Source organism: Macaca mulatta, chromosome 3 (assembly GCF_049350105.2).
Source record: "Macaca mulatta isolate MMU2019108-1 chromosome 3, T2T-MMU8v2.0, whole genome shotgun sequence".
In the NCBI taxonomy this organism is placed as follows: domain Eukaryota; kingdom Metazoa; phylum Chordata; class Mammalia; order Primates; family Cercopithecidae; genus Macaca; species Macaca mulatta.
The window spans coordinates 180,867,300-180,884,291 of NC_133408.1; the positions used below are offsets into that span (position 1 = coordinate 180,867,300).

Consider the following 16,992-nt stretch of genomic DNA (forward strand, 5'->3'; position numbering starts at 1 on the left):
TTTAGTATTAAACATATGGTATGTTTAATACTTTATATGATTTCCACCCCCATCCCCCCCAGAGATCAAGTTGGTGTAGATTAAAAAGGTATTTTACTCAGGATAGGTGAGGCTGTGAAGGACCAAGAATGCTCACACTCTTCTATGGGAATGGAAATTGCTATAAACTTTTTTTTTGGTATGAAATTTATTAGTACAGTTTTAAACAGTGGTAGTATTCTGCATATCATTTATTTCATCCATTTTTTTTTTTTTTTGCTTTGTAGAAAGAGTTTAATAATCACAGGGCTGGCCAAGTGGAAGGATGGGAGTTAATTCTCAAATCGGTCTCTGAGATAATTTGAAAGCTAGGGTTTCTTAGGGATAGTTTGATAGGCAGGGGGGTTAGGAAATGGAGAATGCTGATTGGTTGGACTGGGGATGAATTCATAGGGGTGTCAAAACTGCCTTTGTGTGGTGAGTCAGTTCCTGGGTGAGGGTCATCCGTCTGGGAGATGTTATTTGACTAGAATGCAAAGTCTGAAAAATACCTCAAATGCCAGTCTTAGGTTTTACGATATGAATATTGTCTATAGGGGTGATTAGGGAACTTATCAATTTTGTGCCCACACCATGTGCCTCCTGAGCAGTGAACAGTGACTAGTTATCACTTATGCATAGGTCTTAGCAGAATTCTGGCCCCTCCCATAATTCGAACCTTGTGGGCTGTCACGAGTTTTACAAAGGTGATTCTATCCTTGAACAAGGAGGGGCTATTATCATCCTTGCTTTAAGGTTAAACTATAAGCTAAATTTCTCCCATAGTTAGCTTGGCCTATGCCCAGGAAAGAGCAAAGATGGTTGGTTTGAGAGGCTAGAAGCAAGAGGGGAAGAGGGAGTTAGATATGTCAGATTTCTCTCACTGCCATAATTTTTGTAAAGACAATTTCCATCCCCAATTTGAGCTTGACCATACCTCATTCTTGAGTTGTGAGCTACAGAGATGGGAAAAGGTGAACGATTGCTTTAACTTCTTGCTGACAGGGGGGTGTAGTAGGGGTAGAAGTTGGCCCATTGGTAAGAGGAATAAAACCATTTTGCAGTTGTCTGCATGTATTCATGGGTGTCTTGTGGGGATCTTGTATTAGGGTTCTCCAGAGGGATGGAACTAATGGATATATGTATATATGAAAGGGAGTTTATTAAGGAGAATTGACTCACAGGATCACATGGTGAAGTCCCACCATAGGCCATCTGCAAGCTGAGGAGCAAGGGAGCCAGTAGTGGCTCAGCCCGAGTCCTAAAACCTCAAAAATAGGGAAGCTGACAGTGCAGCCTTCAGTCTGTGGCTGAAGGCCCAAGAGCCCTTGGCAAACCACTGGTGTAAGTCCAAGAGTCCAAAAACTGAAGAACCTGGAGTGTGATGTTTAAGGGCAGGAAGCATCCAGCACGGAAGAAAGATGAAAGCCAGCAGACTCAGAAAGCCACTGTATCCCACCTTCTTCTGCCTGCTTTTTCTAGCTGTGTTGGCAGCCGATTGGATGGTGCCCACCCACCTTGGGGGTAGGTCTGCCTCTCCCAGTCCACTGACTCAAATGTTATTCTCCTCTGGCAACACCTTCACAGAAACACCCAGAAATAATACTTTGTATCCTTCAATCCAATCAAGTTGGCACTTAATATTAACCATCACAGGTCCCAGGGCTCGCATGACAAAGATACTAGTAGTCTCATCTACAGTTTTAGCACAGCACTAAAATGAACAGCAGACTGTAAGGTAATGAGTCCTAACATAAGAACAGAAAGCCCTGGCTTCAGGAGCCCCTGTGGAACAGATCTGAAGTCTTCATCCATCAATTCTATAACAAAACTTTTTTAAAGGACAAATCAGGGATGTATGTAAAGATACAGGAAAAGGATGTTCATAATAGCACTACTTGGAATAATATTTATAAGGAAAATAATAATTATATATATATATATTTATTTATTGAGATGGAGTCTCGCTCTGTCGCCCAAGCTGGAGTGCAGTGGCACAATCTCAGCTCACTGCAACCTCCGCCTCCCGGGTTAAAGTGATTCTCCTGCTTCAGCCTCCCAAGTAGCTGGGACTACAGGCATGTGCCGCCACACCCAGCTAATTTTTGTATTTTTAGTAGAGGCAGGGTTTCACCATGTTGGCCAGGATGGTCTTGATCTCTTGACCTTGTGATCCGCCCGCCTCAGTCTCCCAAAGTGCTGGGATTACAGACATGAGCCACCACGCCTGGCTCAATAATAATATTTGTAATAAAAACTTGGAACTGAATGTTCCAAGAACTGTAGGACAATTACAAAAGGTGTAACCTATGCAAGATCAGACTTCCAGAAGGAGAGGAGAGAAAGGAATGAAAAAATTATTTGAAGTCATAATGATTGAGAACTTTTCAAAACATCAAATCACAGATCTAAGAAGCTCAGAGAACACCACGCAGGATAAATATAAAAATATCTACATGTAGCCATGTCATATTCAAACTGCAGAAAATCAGAGACAAAGAGAAAAGACTTCAGATAAACTCATCATCGTCATCCTTCAACAGTCACTGCATGTGATGTTGGATGATTTCCTCTTGGGTTTGGTTGGTCAACTGTTATGAATATAGTAGCCACAATCTTACCATGCCTTCTTCATCTCTGACTCTAAGGAGTCACCTTCCTTTCCACTGTTGCCTGGTTCTGCAGTCTGTAACAGATTCATAAGCTTTGTGCAGTGGCAGTATTGTAGCCAATGAGGTTTATCTGAGATGTGATTATTGCTAACTGAAACAGATTCATAGTGCACAGAGAGTGGGATTTGTAGTTAGCTACATCTAGATTTTGAAATCCCCACCCCACTATTTACCAGTTGGATAAACTTGGAGAAACCACTCTCTGAGTGACTCTCTTCATCTGATAAATGAAGATAATAGCAGTTCATAGGACTGTTGTGACAAAGCAGGTCACCAACAAATGGGAGCTGGCTGCTCATAACTTTTTTTTTTTTTTTTAGATGGAGTCTCGCTCTGTCATCCAGGCTGGAATGCCGTGGCGGGATCTCAGCTCACTGCAGCCTCTGTCTCCTGGGTTCAAGCGATTCTCCTGCCTCAGCCTCCTGAGTAGCTGGGCCATCGCTTTTCTTCTAACGTGCCCTATCTTTCAGGTATCTGAGGCGGTTCAAGGGGTTCTGGTTTTCTTCGCAAGACTGTCCTTTTACTGATCCAGAATCTTGCTTTCTGTTCATAATTCCTGCTTCCTCTCTGGTCTTTTTTCTTTCTTTTTGTGTATGTTTGGGGTCCTATTATTTTGCTTCTTGATTCTCTTTCTGTGACACCACTAGTTCAGGAGTGGTGACTTACCCTCTCCACTGCCCCAGCTCAGCTCTGATTTGAGCTCCACCCCTGTCAGGTCCCGCCATAGCTGGCCTTGTAAACTTGGCAAAGTCATGTGAAGTCCTGTGCCATACCTGTGCTTCTTTATAGCAGGTGCCCATCAGACTGAAACGTAATGACCAGCTGAGGGAGGAGATGGCCTTTGCCTCATAAATGTAATAAAAGGATGGAAAATTGAAAGCAGTGAACAGAGAACCCTGGAAAAATCATGATTTGTTTCTCCTGAAAAGACTCTTCACTGTCAAAAAGAGTAAGGCAAAAATATATAGTTCAAAGCACTTAGAAGCAGAATTATCTCTAAGGAGAGTACTTTTAATTTTAGATGTCAATGACTCCGTTATAGATTTTGTGCTTTTGAATGAATTTGTTCAGTAGGAATTTCTGGAAGGCTGGCTATATGGAGAATTAATCAAACATATAAGCCTTTGAATGTGAGTACCTTTACTATCTTAATATGGCCATTATTTTCAGATGGTAATACATGTTCATTGTAGAAATCTAGAAAATACAAAAACCCTTAAACAGAAAATCACCCAGAAATAATCCTAACATTGTGGTGTATTTCCTTGTCATTTATTTTTCTTTACAAAATTTGGATCAGATTTTACCCACAGTTTTACATCCTACTTTTTACACTTACCAGTATCTGTTGAGTGTTTCACTACATTCTTAAATATAACACCAGCACGTTAATTTTAATGGCTGCTTGTCATTCTATTGAATGACTATCTTATGACTTACTCAGCCAACGTCTGGTTTGTTATGAGTGAGCTGCTTTTTGTTCCTGTGTCAGCTGTTGCAGGCTGTGGCCATGTGAGCATCCTGTCATGTAATGCCCTTGGCTGTGCGTCTGAGGCTTGCACAGGCCTTTGTTGACAAGTAATTTCTTTTCCAGAGTGGGGCGCTTCCTAGTAAGGCCAGCATCTTCCGGAAGTGGTGGAGGAATGGAAATTCCCACACTCAGGGTTCCCCTTGGTAGGAATGACCTCCACTGCCAAGCTGGAGTCTGGAGTTGGCTGGGCTCATGTGGCTGTGCTGTGGTGGGCCAGGGTGTGTTTGTGGGTGTGTGTGTGTGTGTGTGTGTGAGAGAGAGAGAGAGTGTAGGTCCATAAAGCCATCCACCACAAAATTCTCACGTACCCTCCAAGGACTCTGCAATTTTCTGTCTTTTCTGAGATGATCCCCCTTTGTCTTTTTGTCTGAGATGATTTCCCTTTGGCTTTGCTTTGATGATTTTTATTTGGACACCATGAACTGAGTGGTTTAAAAACAGATATTTGTTTTCTCACAATTCTGGAGGCTGGAAGTCCCAGATCAAGATGCTGGTGTGTTTAGTTTCTGCTAAGGGCTGTCTTCCTGGCCTTTCCCAAATCTCTTTGCAGATGGCCTCTTTCTCACTGTGTCCTCACATGGCCTTTCTCTGTGCTCATGTGGAGAGAGAAAGAAAGAGAGAGATCTCTTCCTTTTCTTATGAGGTCACCAGTTCTATCAGCTCAGGGCCCCGCCCCCCTAACCTTAGTTACCTCCTGAAGACTCTATCTCCAAATATAGTCACACTGGAGATTAGGGCATCAACATATGAACTCCAGTGGAACACATTCAGTCTATAACGCCTACATTATGCTCTATTTTTTTCCTACAGCATTTATCGTCTTTTAAAATATGTCCGGGCACGATGGTTCATGCCTGTAATCCAAGCTTTTTGAGAGGCTGAGGGGGGCGGATCACCTGAGGTCAGGAGTTCAAGACCAGCTTGACCAACATGATAAAACCCATCTCTACTAAAAATATAAACATTTGCGTGTGTGCCTATAATCCCACATACTTGGGAGGCTGAGGCAGGAGAATTGCTTGAACCTGGGAGGCGGAGGTGGCAGTGAGCTAAGATCACACCACTGCACCCTAGCCTGGGTGACAGAGAGAGACTCTGTCACAAAAAACATTTTTTTTTTTTATTAAGTTGGTTTTTACCTGTTTCCCACTAGTACAGCATAAGCTTCAGGAGGGCAGGGATCTTTGTTTGTTATTCATGGGTATCTCCCAGGAACCTAGAAGAGCACCTGCACCTAGAAAGTGTAGACTGAATAAATGAGGTCAGCAACCATGGCTGTCAAGGTGGGGGAATAAAAAAGGAAAAGGAGACAATGAAGTCCTGGCAATATGTAGAAAATCCCCCTCCCCTGGAAATACTCGATATCTAGAAGGGGAACTGAGAGTTATCCCACTCTAGAACTGTCAATACCTTGTCCTGCAACATGTAAAAATGTTGGGCAGGATATGGGGGAGACCCTCCACATTATGGTTCAAACTTGTGTCTCCTCAAGTTGCTATGGGGGCAATGGTGCCATAGTCTACTCAGTCTACTATAAGAAAATACCATAGATCAGGTGGCGTAAATGACAGAAATTATTTTTCACGGTTCTGGGAGTCTGAGATCAGGGTGCCAGCATGGTCAGTTTCTGATGAGGGCTCAGATACTGGCTTGTAGACAGCTGCCTTCTCACTGTGTCTTCATGTGGCAGAGAGAGAACTCTGGTGTCTCTTCCTCTTCTTATAGGGCACTGATCCCATCATGAGGGCCCCACCTTCATGGCCTCATCTAAATCCAATGACCTCCAAAGACCCCATCTCCAAATATCATCACATTGGGCATTAGTGCTTCAGTGTATGAATTTTTGGGGAATGCAATTCAGTCTACAGCAAACAGTGTAGCAGTTGATCAGGACTTTCAGGATCGAGCCTCAGAAGTCAGCTTGGAAGTAGAATGGGATGTTGTCCACATAACCTATGCCTCCTCAGCCCAGAATTCAATGACTGGAAAACATTGAGGCATTGCGTAGGCCGAGGGGCATCGCTGTGCACTCACTCAGGTCACAACCTGGCTGGGAGGCTGCCATTTACTCATCACTTGTCTAGATCTTGAGGAATTGTAGTCACTTACAGGTCCAATTTCTTACAAATCATGTTTTTCATGATTTTTAATGAATCATGTCTTGTTCTTTTTTTTTTTTTTTTTTTTGAGATAGAGTCTCGCTTTGTCACCCAGGCTGGAGTACAGTGGCGCAATCTCAGCTCACTGCAAGCTTCGCCTCCTGGGTTCACGCCGTTCTGCCTCAGCCTCCCGAGTAGCTGGGGCTACAGGTGCCTGCCACCACGCCCGGCTAATTTTTTGTATTTTTTAGTAGAGACAGGGTTTCACCGTGTTAGCCAGGATGGTGTCGATCTCCTGGCCTCGTGATCCGCCCGCCTCAGCCTCCCAAAGTGCTAGGATTACGAGTTTGAGCCACCATGCCCGGCTGTTCTTTTTATTTATAAAAAAATACTGAGGCCTCTGGGATGGGGAATGCAGAGTCTAGGAAGTGGGTATCACACTATTTAAAATACTGTGGTTTAAACAAATTTAGTATTTATGAAAGATTATCCCTTAATAATATTTTAGCTGTTGTCATGAATATTTTTTCAGGTTAGCTTGAAAATTATTTTTTCAAGTTCCAAATCAAACAAATGGAGATTTCAATTGGCATTGTATTAAATCTATAAATGACTTTGAAAAGCATTGACACTTTTATAGTATTAAGTTGTTTCATTTAGGAATGTGGTAGGTTTTTTTTTTTGTTTGTTTTGAGACAAAGTCTTGCTGTGTCGCCCAGGCTGGGGTGCAGTGGCGTGATCTCGGCTCACTGCAGCCTCTGCCTCCCGGGTTCAAGTGATTCTTCTGCCTCAGCCTCCTGAGTAGCTGGGATTATAGGCGGGTGCCACCACACCTGGCTAATTTTTTTTGTATTTTTAGTAGAGATGAGGTTTCACTATGTTGGTCAGGCTGGCATTGAACTCCTGACCTCAGGTGATCCGCCTGCCTCGGCCTCCCAAGGTCCTGGGATTACAGGTGTGAGCCACCGCGCCCGGCCAGAACATGATAGGTTTTTACATTTTGTTTATATCATTTATGTCTCTCAATGAAGTTTTGTAGTTTTCTTCATATCTTCTCCTTTCTTTGTAACTGTTATTCATAAGTGTGTTATAGTTTTTGTTGTTATCTTGAATGGAAGAGGTTTCCAATATATTTTCTAATAATTAATTGCTATTATGTTGGAAAATATTGGTATCTTTATTTTTCTTACATTCAGCCATCTTATCCAACTCTCTTATTAGTGCTACTGGCTTGTTACTTTATTCTTTTGAGTTTTCAGTCATTTTCTATATATAATAATAGTTTTGCATCCTCCTTTCCAATGGTTATAACACTTATTTTTGTTTCCTGCCCTATTCTTGACCTCTAATATATTAAATATAGCCTGATGCGGTGGCTCATGCCTGTAATCCCAGCACTTTGGGAGGCTGAGGCAGGCAGATCGCTTGAGGTGAGGAGTTTGAGATCAGCCTGGGCAACATGGTAAAACCCCGTCTCTACAAAAAAATACAAAAAAAATTAGCTGGGCATGGTGGTACATGCCTATAGTCTCAGGTACTAGGGAGGCTGAGGTAGGAGGATTGCGCTGGGCTCCTTGCTTGAGCCCAGGAGGTGGAGGCTGCAGTGAGCTGTAAGTGTGCCGCTGCACTACTGCCTGGCTGACAGAGGGAGACCCTATCTCAAAAACCATCTCATATATACATGTATGAGAGAGCATGTTTATCTCGGTCCTGATTTTATTGGAATGTCTCTGCAGTTTCACTGCGTGCCAGTTCACCGTGTCCTGTTTGCCTTAACATTTGTTCCTTGCCCTTCCCTGCTCTGTTGTACTGCAGTGGACTGAAATCGGCATGTGCCAAGGTTCCCATGTCAGCTGGTTTCCTGCTGAGTGCAGGCCCTGGGAGGTTCGGGCAAGAGATTGGTGAACAGAAGAAAGGGAGAAGACCGGGTATTCCTCCCTTATTCTCTGCCACAAGTAGCAACTCTAGCAACAGCTGCATCTATTTCATGGCTCCAGCTCTGGCCAGACAGGTGTCTCCATGGTTCCAGCTTCTGTTGGGCAAACCTGGTCCCAGGTTTCAGGAAATACTTCTTCCTTTTTGTTTCTTCAGCTAGGCTGCCCTTAGTCCCCAGCAAGAGGGTCCCTTCCCAACCCCACATGTTAGAGGGCTCTACATATTCCAAACACACACAAATAACTGAACTGAAGAACTCACGGCTGCCTCTATGTCTTGAGTTCCTGCATCAGGTCTGCACAGCACGGACCGTGACCCTAAACTTCTGCTCTTCTGGTTAACACAGAACGGGCTGCAGGAAAACGCTCTGAGATGCCTCTTGGCCTGTATCCTTGAAACGAAAGACAACTGCATCTGAGTGCCGCCAAGTGCTTTGGGTTGTATTGCTGCTGATGTTGGGGGTGGATTCTGCTTTGGCGCGCTGAGGGGATCTGAAGGTAGAAGCACTTAGACGTAAAAGAGGACAAGACAATTAACTTATCCATCTTTTCTCCCAGACAGCATGTGTTTAGTAGATTTTTGAATAAGGAAGTATAATTTCCCAGAAGGCATAAGTATCCATTTTCTGTCTTCCTTTGGTGTTCCAATTCCTGGTTCTGGAGTTACATGGGTATTAGGATGGTATTTTGCAACAGTTGTACATGGTCGCTGAGGACTGTTTTGCAATATTAAGCAATTCATGTTGCTCTTAACTATATTTCTTGACCCATTCTGAATTTTGGCCTAAAATACAGAAACATGCTAGTATCATATATGGTACATAGTTTAATGTGTTACTAAGAGATGTGGCCTAAGCTTGAGCCAATAGTCGTAAAATTCTTTGGAGAAATTGAAAGATTATAGGTATTTGAGATATATCTTGAATCTATCCACAGACAAAGCACATTTAAATTTGATCTTATAGCCACTTGAAGACATATGATGGAAAGTCTGATTAAAAAATGCTGCTAAAGTCATTAAATTTTATTTAGAAAAGACATAAGGTATACTAGATATAAGGTATACCAGCTACCTGAAACAACAGATGATGCTCAAATACAGAGCAAAATGTGATCTTTGATGGAAAAGGAAATCAATCTTGGATTTGTGCTATCCACAATTCTTTGATATGAACTATTGCTTGTTATTAATAATGTAAACAAAATAGGTAGGAGGTCCTGAAAGGGAGTCCTCCTTAAAAGGTTTCTAGCTTGGTTTCCTTTCTTTTGAGGATTTTTAATATATAAGCCAAACAAAATCCAAGGATTAAATTGAAAATAAAAAAGCAAAAAAATAATGTACAGAAACAAAAATCTGTAAAAATTCAGATCTAAATTTGGCATTTTCTCACTTTAGTTTTAAAATATATTTTTAAATTTTAAAGAAAATATTTTTCTCTAAATAGAAATGAACTGCATGTGAAATCAAAATGATATTCTAATAAAATATTAGGACATTAGGACAAGAAAATGAAAACGTTTTTATGACTTTAAATTAGTTAGGCGTGGTGGTGCATGCCTTTGTCTCAGCTACTTGGGGGGCTGAGGCATGAGAATGGCTTGAACGAAAAAAAAGAAAAAGAAAGACCATAAAGGAGAAGATTCATTATCCCAAAGTAATGTCTATAAAAAGTATTTTCCAATCATCATAGATCAAGATATGGTCTTGATTAAATGGAGATTTTAATAAATTAAGCAATATGTTTTGATTTTTGGTTTTCTTTTTTTTTTTTTTTTTTTTTTGAGACGGAGTCTCACGCTGTTGCCCAGGCTGGAGTGCAGTGGCGCGATCTCGGCTCACTGCAAGCTCCGCCTCCCGGGTTCCCGCCATTCTCCTGCCTCAGCCTCCTTAGTAGCTGGGACTACAGGCGCCCGCCACCACGCCCGGCTAATTTTTTGTATTTTTAGTAGAGACGGGGTTTCACTGTGGTCTCGATCTCCTGACCTTGTGATCCGCCCGCCTCGGCCTCCCAAAGTGCTGGGATTACAGGCTTGAGCCACCGCGCCCGGCCGATTTTTGGTTTTCTTTATCCTAGCATTGGAATATTTGAAAGAAGAACTTAAGAAATGTTGTATGGATCTAGATATTACTTTAAGAGATGGTAAAAAAAAAATGGTATATATGATCATGATTTACATGATAAAAGTAAAATATAGTATTGTTCTGCACTAATAAGAGCTTTTCATATGTGATTGTTACAGTGCTTGAAAATAACATGTACAATTTCAAAATAAGTTTGCTTTAAAAATTTTACCAATACTTCCAATAAAAGTGTTACTGTCTCAGTAGAGTGAAATTTGTCCAAGTTGAAATTAATAATAATAAAAAAACCTATCTGGCTGGGCATGGTAGCTCATGCCTGCAATCCCAGCACTTTGGGAGGCCAAGGTGAACAGATTGCTTAAGCTCAGGAGTTTGAGACCAGCCTGGGCACCATGGTGAAACCCCATCTCTACTAAAAATATGAAAATTAGCCGAAAACGGTGGCAGGTGCCTGTAGTCCCAGCTTCTCAGGAGGCAGAGTTGGGAGGATCTCTTAACCTCGACCTGGGAGGTCGAGGCTACAGTGAGTTGTGATGGTGCCACTGCAATCCAGCCTCTGCAACAGAGAGAGACCCTGTCTCGAAACAAACCAAAAAAGATCTAAAAATTACAATGAATCAAAAAGTTGTTAAGAACATTTGGCATTGCCATCAATAGAAGTTATGTGAAAATCTTGATTATAGCAATAGGATTAATGATTTTTCTGGAGTAAACATCAAGAAAAAGAAAAAATATGTATAATTAGTTATGAATTATGAAATGCTTTTATTTTACTATGAATTTGAACATTGCTGGTTCACCAGCACATGCTATTTTGCCTACTTTTATTTATGGAAGAAACATAGCTTGCTAGGCATGGTGGCTTATGCTTGTAATCCCAGTACATTGGGAGGCCAAGGCAGGAGGATTACTTGAACCCAGGAGCGTGAGACCAGCCTGGGTAACATGGTGAAACCTCGTCTCTACCAAAAAAATATGAAAATTAGCCAGGTGTGGTGGCACACGTCTGTTGCCCCATCTAGTCAGGAGGCTGAGATGGTAGGATCAATTGAACCCAGGAGTTTGAGGTTACAGTGGAGTACACTGCTGCGCTCCAGTCTGGGTAACAGAATGAGACCCTGTCTCTATTAAAAGAAAAAAAAAACAACTAAAATAACTTTACATATATTTATTTCAAAATTTTGTCATCATAAAGGTATTTGTAATATAGAAGGATAGAACACACTTTGATTTAACAATTTGTCATTTGACTTATTTTAAACATTGAACATGGTATGTGGACCTTCATTTGTATGCTTGCCCTGGGGTCTCGCAATGTTACTTTTAACCCAAGGTGCTAGTGGCTTCCTGCTGTCAACTTACTGTTGCCTGCTTGGCTTTTTACCCTTTGATTTTGCACAAATAAGTAGATACATGTATATTTTCTTATGCTCCTTTTTTTTCTGTATGAAAAGTAGAGTTACGGGTTGAAGTCCTAACCCCCACTTCCTCAGAATGTGATCTTTAGAAATAGCATCATCACGACCAGTTGCAGTGGCTCACGCCTGTAATCCCAGCACTTTGGGAGGCCGAGGCGGGTGGATCACGAGGTGAAGAGATTGAGATCATCCTGGCCAATATGGTAAAAACCCCATCTCTACTAAAAATACAAAAATTAGCTTGGCATGGTGGTGTGTGCCTGTAGTCCCAGCTACTCGGGAGGCTGAGGCAGGAGAATCACTTGAACCTGGGAGGCAGAGGTTGCGGTGAGCCGAGATTGAGCCACTGCACTCCAGCCTGGCAACAGAGCAAGACTCTGTCTCAAAAAAACAAAAAACAAAACAAAACAAAAAACCAAAAAAAAATCGCATCATTGTAGATGTCATTGATTAAGATAATTAAGATAGATCAAACTGGAGTAGGGTAGGTCTCTATAGCAATATGACCGTTGTCCCCATAAGAAGAGGGAAGTTTGGAGATGGAGATGCACAGAGGAGTAATGTGAAGACACACAAGAGAAAATAGTTATGTGATGACATGGGCAGACAAGTACAGAAGGATATCTGCTGGGTTATAGAGACATGTCTTTTTCATCTTAACAGTGACTACAAATTGCCCTCTAGAGTGGCTCTATCAGCTCATGCTCCCACCAGAAGTGCATGAGAGCATGTTTCTCTATGCCCCAGCCAACACTTGATATTAACAGACATGTACATTTTTTCCCCATCTGGTGGGTAAAAAACAGTATTTTAAAAACATTTGTATTCCGTAGATTGCTAGTGAGGTTTTTTCATATGTTAATTTTCCATCTCAATTTCTTCTTCTGTAAATTGTCTTTTTATAAACTGCACTTTTTTTTCTGTTGTGTTACTTGTTTTATTCCTACTAGTTTGAAATATTTCTTTATGTAGGAGATGATCTTATTCATTTAAAATTATCTCTAGTTTAGGAAGACCTTTTACATATCAAGAATGTTTGTTGGGTTTAATTGGTTGTCTTTTTAGCTTCTACTGAGATGATCAAATGATGTTTATTTGACCTATTGATATGAGGCACCTGTAATTGTAAGAATCTTAAAAACCAGAGCAGTTAGGTATTATGTGGGCAAGAGGAGTGATACCAGGGTGGAGCTTTCAAAACATGTTTAGAGGGTGTTTCTTTGAGAGTGAGGAATTCATCTTTAGAGGCTAGGCTGAAGCCCTGGGCAGGGTCTTACAGAGTTGTAAAAGGTCTGAGCTTTACAGTACAGACAAGGTGAAACTACTGCAGAATTTTATTTTATTTTATTTTAAGACAGAGTCTCGTTCTGTCACCCAGGCTGGAGTACAGCAGCACAATCTCTGCTCACTGCAGCCTCCAACTCCTGGGTTCAAGTGATTCTCGTGCCTCAGCCTCCTGAGTAGCTGGGACTGCAGACCTGCACCCCTATGCCTGGCTAACTTTTGTATTTTTAGTAGAGACAGGGTTTTGCAATGCTGGCCAGGCTGGTCTCGAACTCCTGGACCCAAGTGATCTGTACTCCTTGGCCTCCCAAAGCTGGGATTCCAGGCATGAGCCACTGTGCCCAGCCCTACTACAGGATAACTGTGGAATTTAAGAAGAAGATTAATATGGTGGTGGGGTGGAGGAAGAAAAAAATAAAAGGAGAGGACTTAGATGCCCCGGGGTGAGATGAAAAGAGCCTTTTGCTGTTATGATTCTGATGAGGAAGAAGAGAAGGAAGGTAGTTAAACTAATATGACTCTCTAAATCGGATTTTTTTGTTTGTTTGTTTGTTTTTTTTGAGACTGAGTCTCACTCTGTCACCCAGGCTGGAGTGCAGTGGCATGATCTTGGCTCACTGCAACCTCTACCTCCTGGTTTCAAGTGATTATCTTGCCTCAGCCTCCCAAGTAGCTGGGATAACAGGCACCCACCACCACGCCCGGCTAATTTTTGTGTTTTTAGTATAGACAGGCTTTCACCATGTTGGCCAGGCTGGTCTCGAACTCCTGACCTCAAGTGATCCCCTGCCTTGGCCTCCCAAAGTACTGGGATTACAGCCATTAGCCACCCTGCCCAGTCTTAAAGCTGAGATTTAGAAAGAAGATCTGGATGAGAAAAGAAGGATACCTGTTCACCCATACATACTAGCATGTCGTTGACCTGGGACCTGTATCAGGAGGGCTAGAGTTCAAAATAACTTTTGGGTTACAAATAATGTCCAAATTTTGCAAAGTTAATTATGAAAAAAGAAATAAGAATATGTGGGGAAACTTTTCTCTAGACAAATGGTGCCTTTTCTTTTTGTTTTTCTTTTTTTTAGGCAGGAGCTCACTCTGTTTCCCAGGCTGCCGTGCAGTGTTGCCATCATGGCTCACTGCTGCTATGACCTCCCAGATTCAAGTGATCCTCCTACCTCAGCCTCCTGAATAGCTGGGACCACAGGTGCATGCCACCACACCCGGCTTTGTAGACATAGGATCCCACTATGTTGCCCAGGCTGTTGTCCAAACTCCTGGGCTCAAGCAATCCTCCCACTTCGGTCTCCCAAAGTGCTGTGATTAGAGGTGTGAGCCACTGCACCTGGCCAAATTGTGTAATATTGATATTGATAGATGGCAAAGAGAAAGCACATCTCATCAACTATTTTTGCTTTCAATTGACAGTGTCAAAGAGAGATTTTCAGGCCAGAGGTGGGGTACAGGGTAGAACAATATGGTAACTGAGGACAGTTCAGAATGGGTGAAGAAATTGGAGAAAAACATCTGTCTGCTCCAGGTAAACTGTATTCCAGGAAATGGAGAGAACTTTCAATGATGTCTCAACCTTTCTCGGTGACTTTAGAGAAAGCTTGCAGAATGTTAATGTCGCTTTAAAAAAGGGAGTGGGTGGGTGTGAACAAATGAAACTCCAAATTTCAAAAATGCAGATTTCACAAATCAGAGATCAATGACCTTAATGCCATTTTGGAGCAAGTTTCTAGGAATGGCTTAAGAAGGGGATGACTTATGGGCTCCCAGAAGAGAAAGTGAGGATCATTAGAACTCCACAAAGGTCATATAAAAACATGACAGACTTACCAAATTTTCTTCATAGGTTTACATGACTTCTAGATGAAGGAAGTATTAGCTAAAAGGAACACCAACAATCAGGAAGTATCAGAAACCAAAGAAGAGCAAACACAAGAATGAACAAGGGGTATTTAGTCTGGAGGAAAGAAGGTGTAGGGAGAACATGATGACTGATGTCAAGGGCAAGAAGGACCACTAAATGGAAGATAAATCAGGCCTCATCTGTGGGCCTCTAGAAAGCAAAAACAAAGGCCAATGAGTATAAGTTATACAGACTTACGAGAAAGCTCAGTATAGGGAAGAACTGTCTAGCTACTTACACTGTCTGAAGTGGACTGGGCCACTTGCAGACAAAGTGATTCCCCCATCACTTCAAGTGTGCAAGCAGAAGCTGGTCATTCACTCTCTGGAAAATGTTCTAAAAGAGATTCATGCATTATTACGTGTGTGTTTGACTCAAAGATTTCTGATTTTGAGATCCTATGATCTGGGACAGTGTTGGTGCAAATGGGAAGAAATAGGTTGGAAACACAAAGATGGTGATGCTGCAGCTAGCAGAGTGGAAGGAATTGGAAGCAGGCAGCAGGAAGAAACTTAGATCACCCAATTAAGAAAAGATAGTCATGCGAGCATCTTAGCCCTGAAGACCACGATCATCCCATAACAATATAGGGCTGCCCAAGGTAATTGCACTTCAAAGGAGGCCATGAATCAATAACTTTGTAGGATTTTTGGGATTTCATCAAGGACAAACATTTCAAAATAGAATTTTAATGATGTTTAGTAAGGAGGAGGATAGTGTACCATTTGGGTTCTGACTGCAAGCAGGGCCCAAAATACAGGACTGCTGAGGACCCTGGGCAGTGGGCCAGGCACATCCTTGCAGGCAGGCCTCAGGTGCAGGCCAGGAGAAACTAGATGGGTGACACAATGGAAGAGGAAGGAAAGATAAGGACAAAATAAACAGGTACATTTACTGGGAATGAACAACTGCCTGGACTGCCAGTGGTCTCAGAGGCACCCCCTTCAGCTGGATTTAAGGAGAGAGGAAAGCTGGGAACCAGGAGACTGGGGCTTGAAGGCTCCCTGTGCCCTGATTTCCTGAGTAACCTTGTAGATGTCATCTCCCCCCTTTTTACCTCCCTGTTATCAAATGCAGGTAGCTTGTTAGCCTAAAAGTGCTCTGGACGCTAGTGAAGAAGATAACTTCAGAAATTTAAGATGTTGTCTGCATAGTGCAAAGTGTTTGTGCTTATTTGTTTATCTATTTTCAACGTTGGGGGAGGGTGCCCTGGTTAAGGGGGGTGGGTAGAAAGGAAGGTGAGAAGACACTGGCGCCAAAGTCACTTGGCTGTATGTCGACATCCTAGGGAAGCCAGAGGGCAGAGATCTGGCCAAGGGCGCATGCCTGCAGTCCCTCGACCAGCCGGGCACCCGAGAATCCAGCGGGCGTCCTCAGGCTCTGCTGTCCCTTTGGCAAATCCCATTGCAGAATCCAGGGGTGAAAAGCGAAAGCGAGGCACACCCCTCCCCCACTAGATGGCACTGAAACGCCTCGTTCGCGATTTTCAAAATGCAGGAAAGAGGGAGAGAGACAGAGAAAAAAAAAAAAAAAAAAGACAAAAAGAATATGGTGGAGGTGCGCTCATTTTGGCTCACAAGCCCCGTTGTGCAAAGCAGGGTGTGAGACACTCTCTTTTTCCCCAGGGCAACTCTTTACCCGGCAATGCCGGACCTCGACTTTGGAGTGAGGGTGAAAACGAGGGGTGAGCATTAGTGAAAACCCCAGCGTTTGATGCCGGGAGGGAGGCTCCCAGCCTTTGCGGCGCCGTCTCACGTGAGCAGAGCAGGCGGGCTGAGGTTGGGATGAAGCGGGGCTTGCCTGGGGCCCACCTGCTCAAGGTCTGGGGTCCGGCGCTACCTCCCAGAACCCCTGCAGAGCCTAAATCCAGCGGCCACCCTTACAAAATGACAAACCCCACATCGAGGTTTCCTTTAACTCCACCTCCCCTCCTCAACGCTCGCTCACCAGCGTTTTCAAAATATCTACTAACCGACCACCCCCCATCCACCATTAAATTTCTCTCCTTGTCTTGAGTGGATCGGCCAAATTTCTTCTTTCT

At 42.8% G+C, this 16,992-nt stretch overlaps 1 pseudogene; it reads left to right on the plus strand.

The window, feature by feature from the left end:
* Positions 1-2,720: 2,720 nt before the first annotated feature.
* LOC114677316 (U4 spliceosomal RNA) lies at positions 2,721-2,882 on the plus strand (annotated as a pseudogene).
* The last annotated feature ends 14,110 nt before the right edge of the window (positions 2,883-16,992 follow it).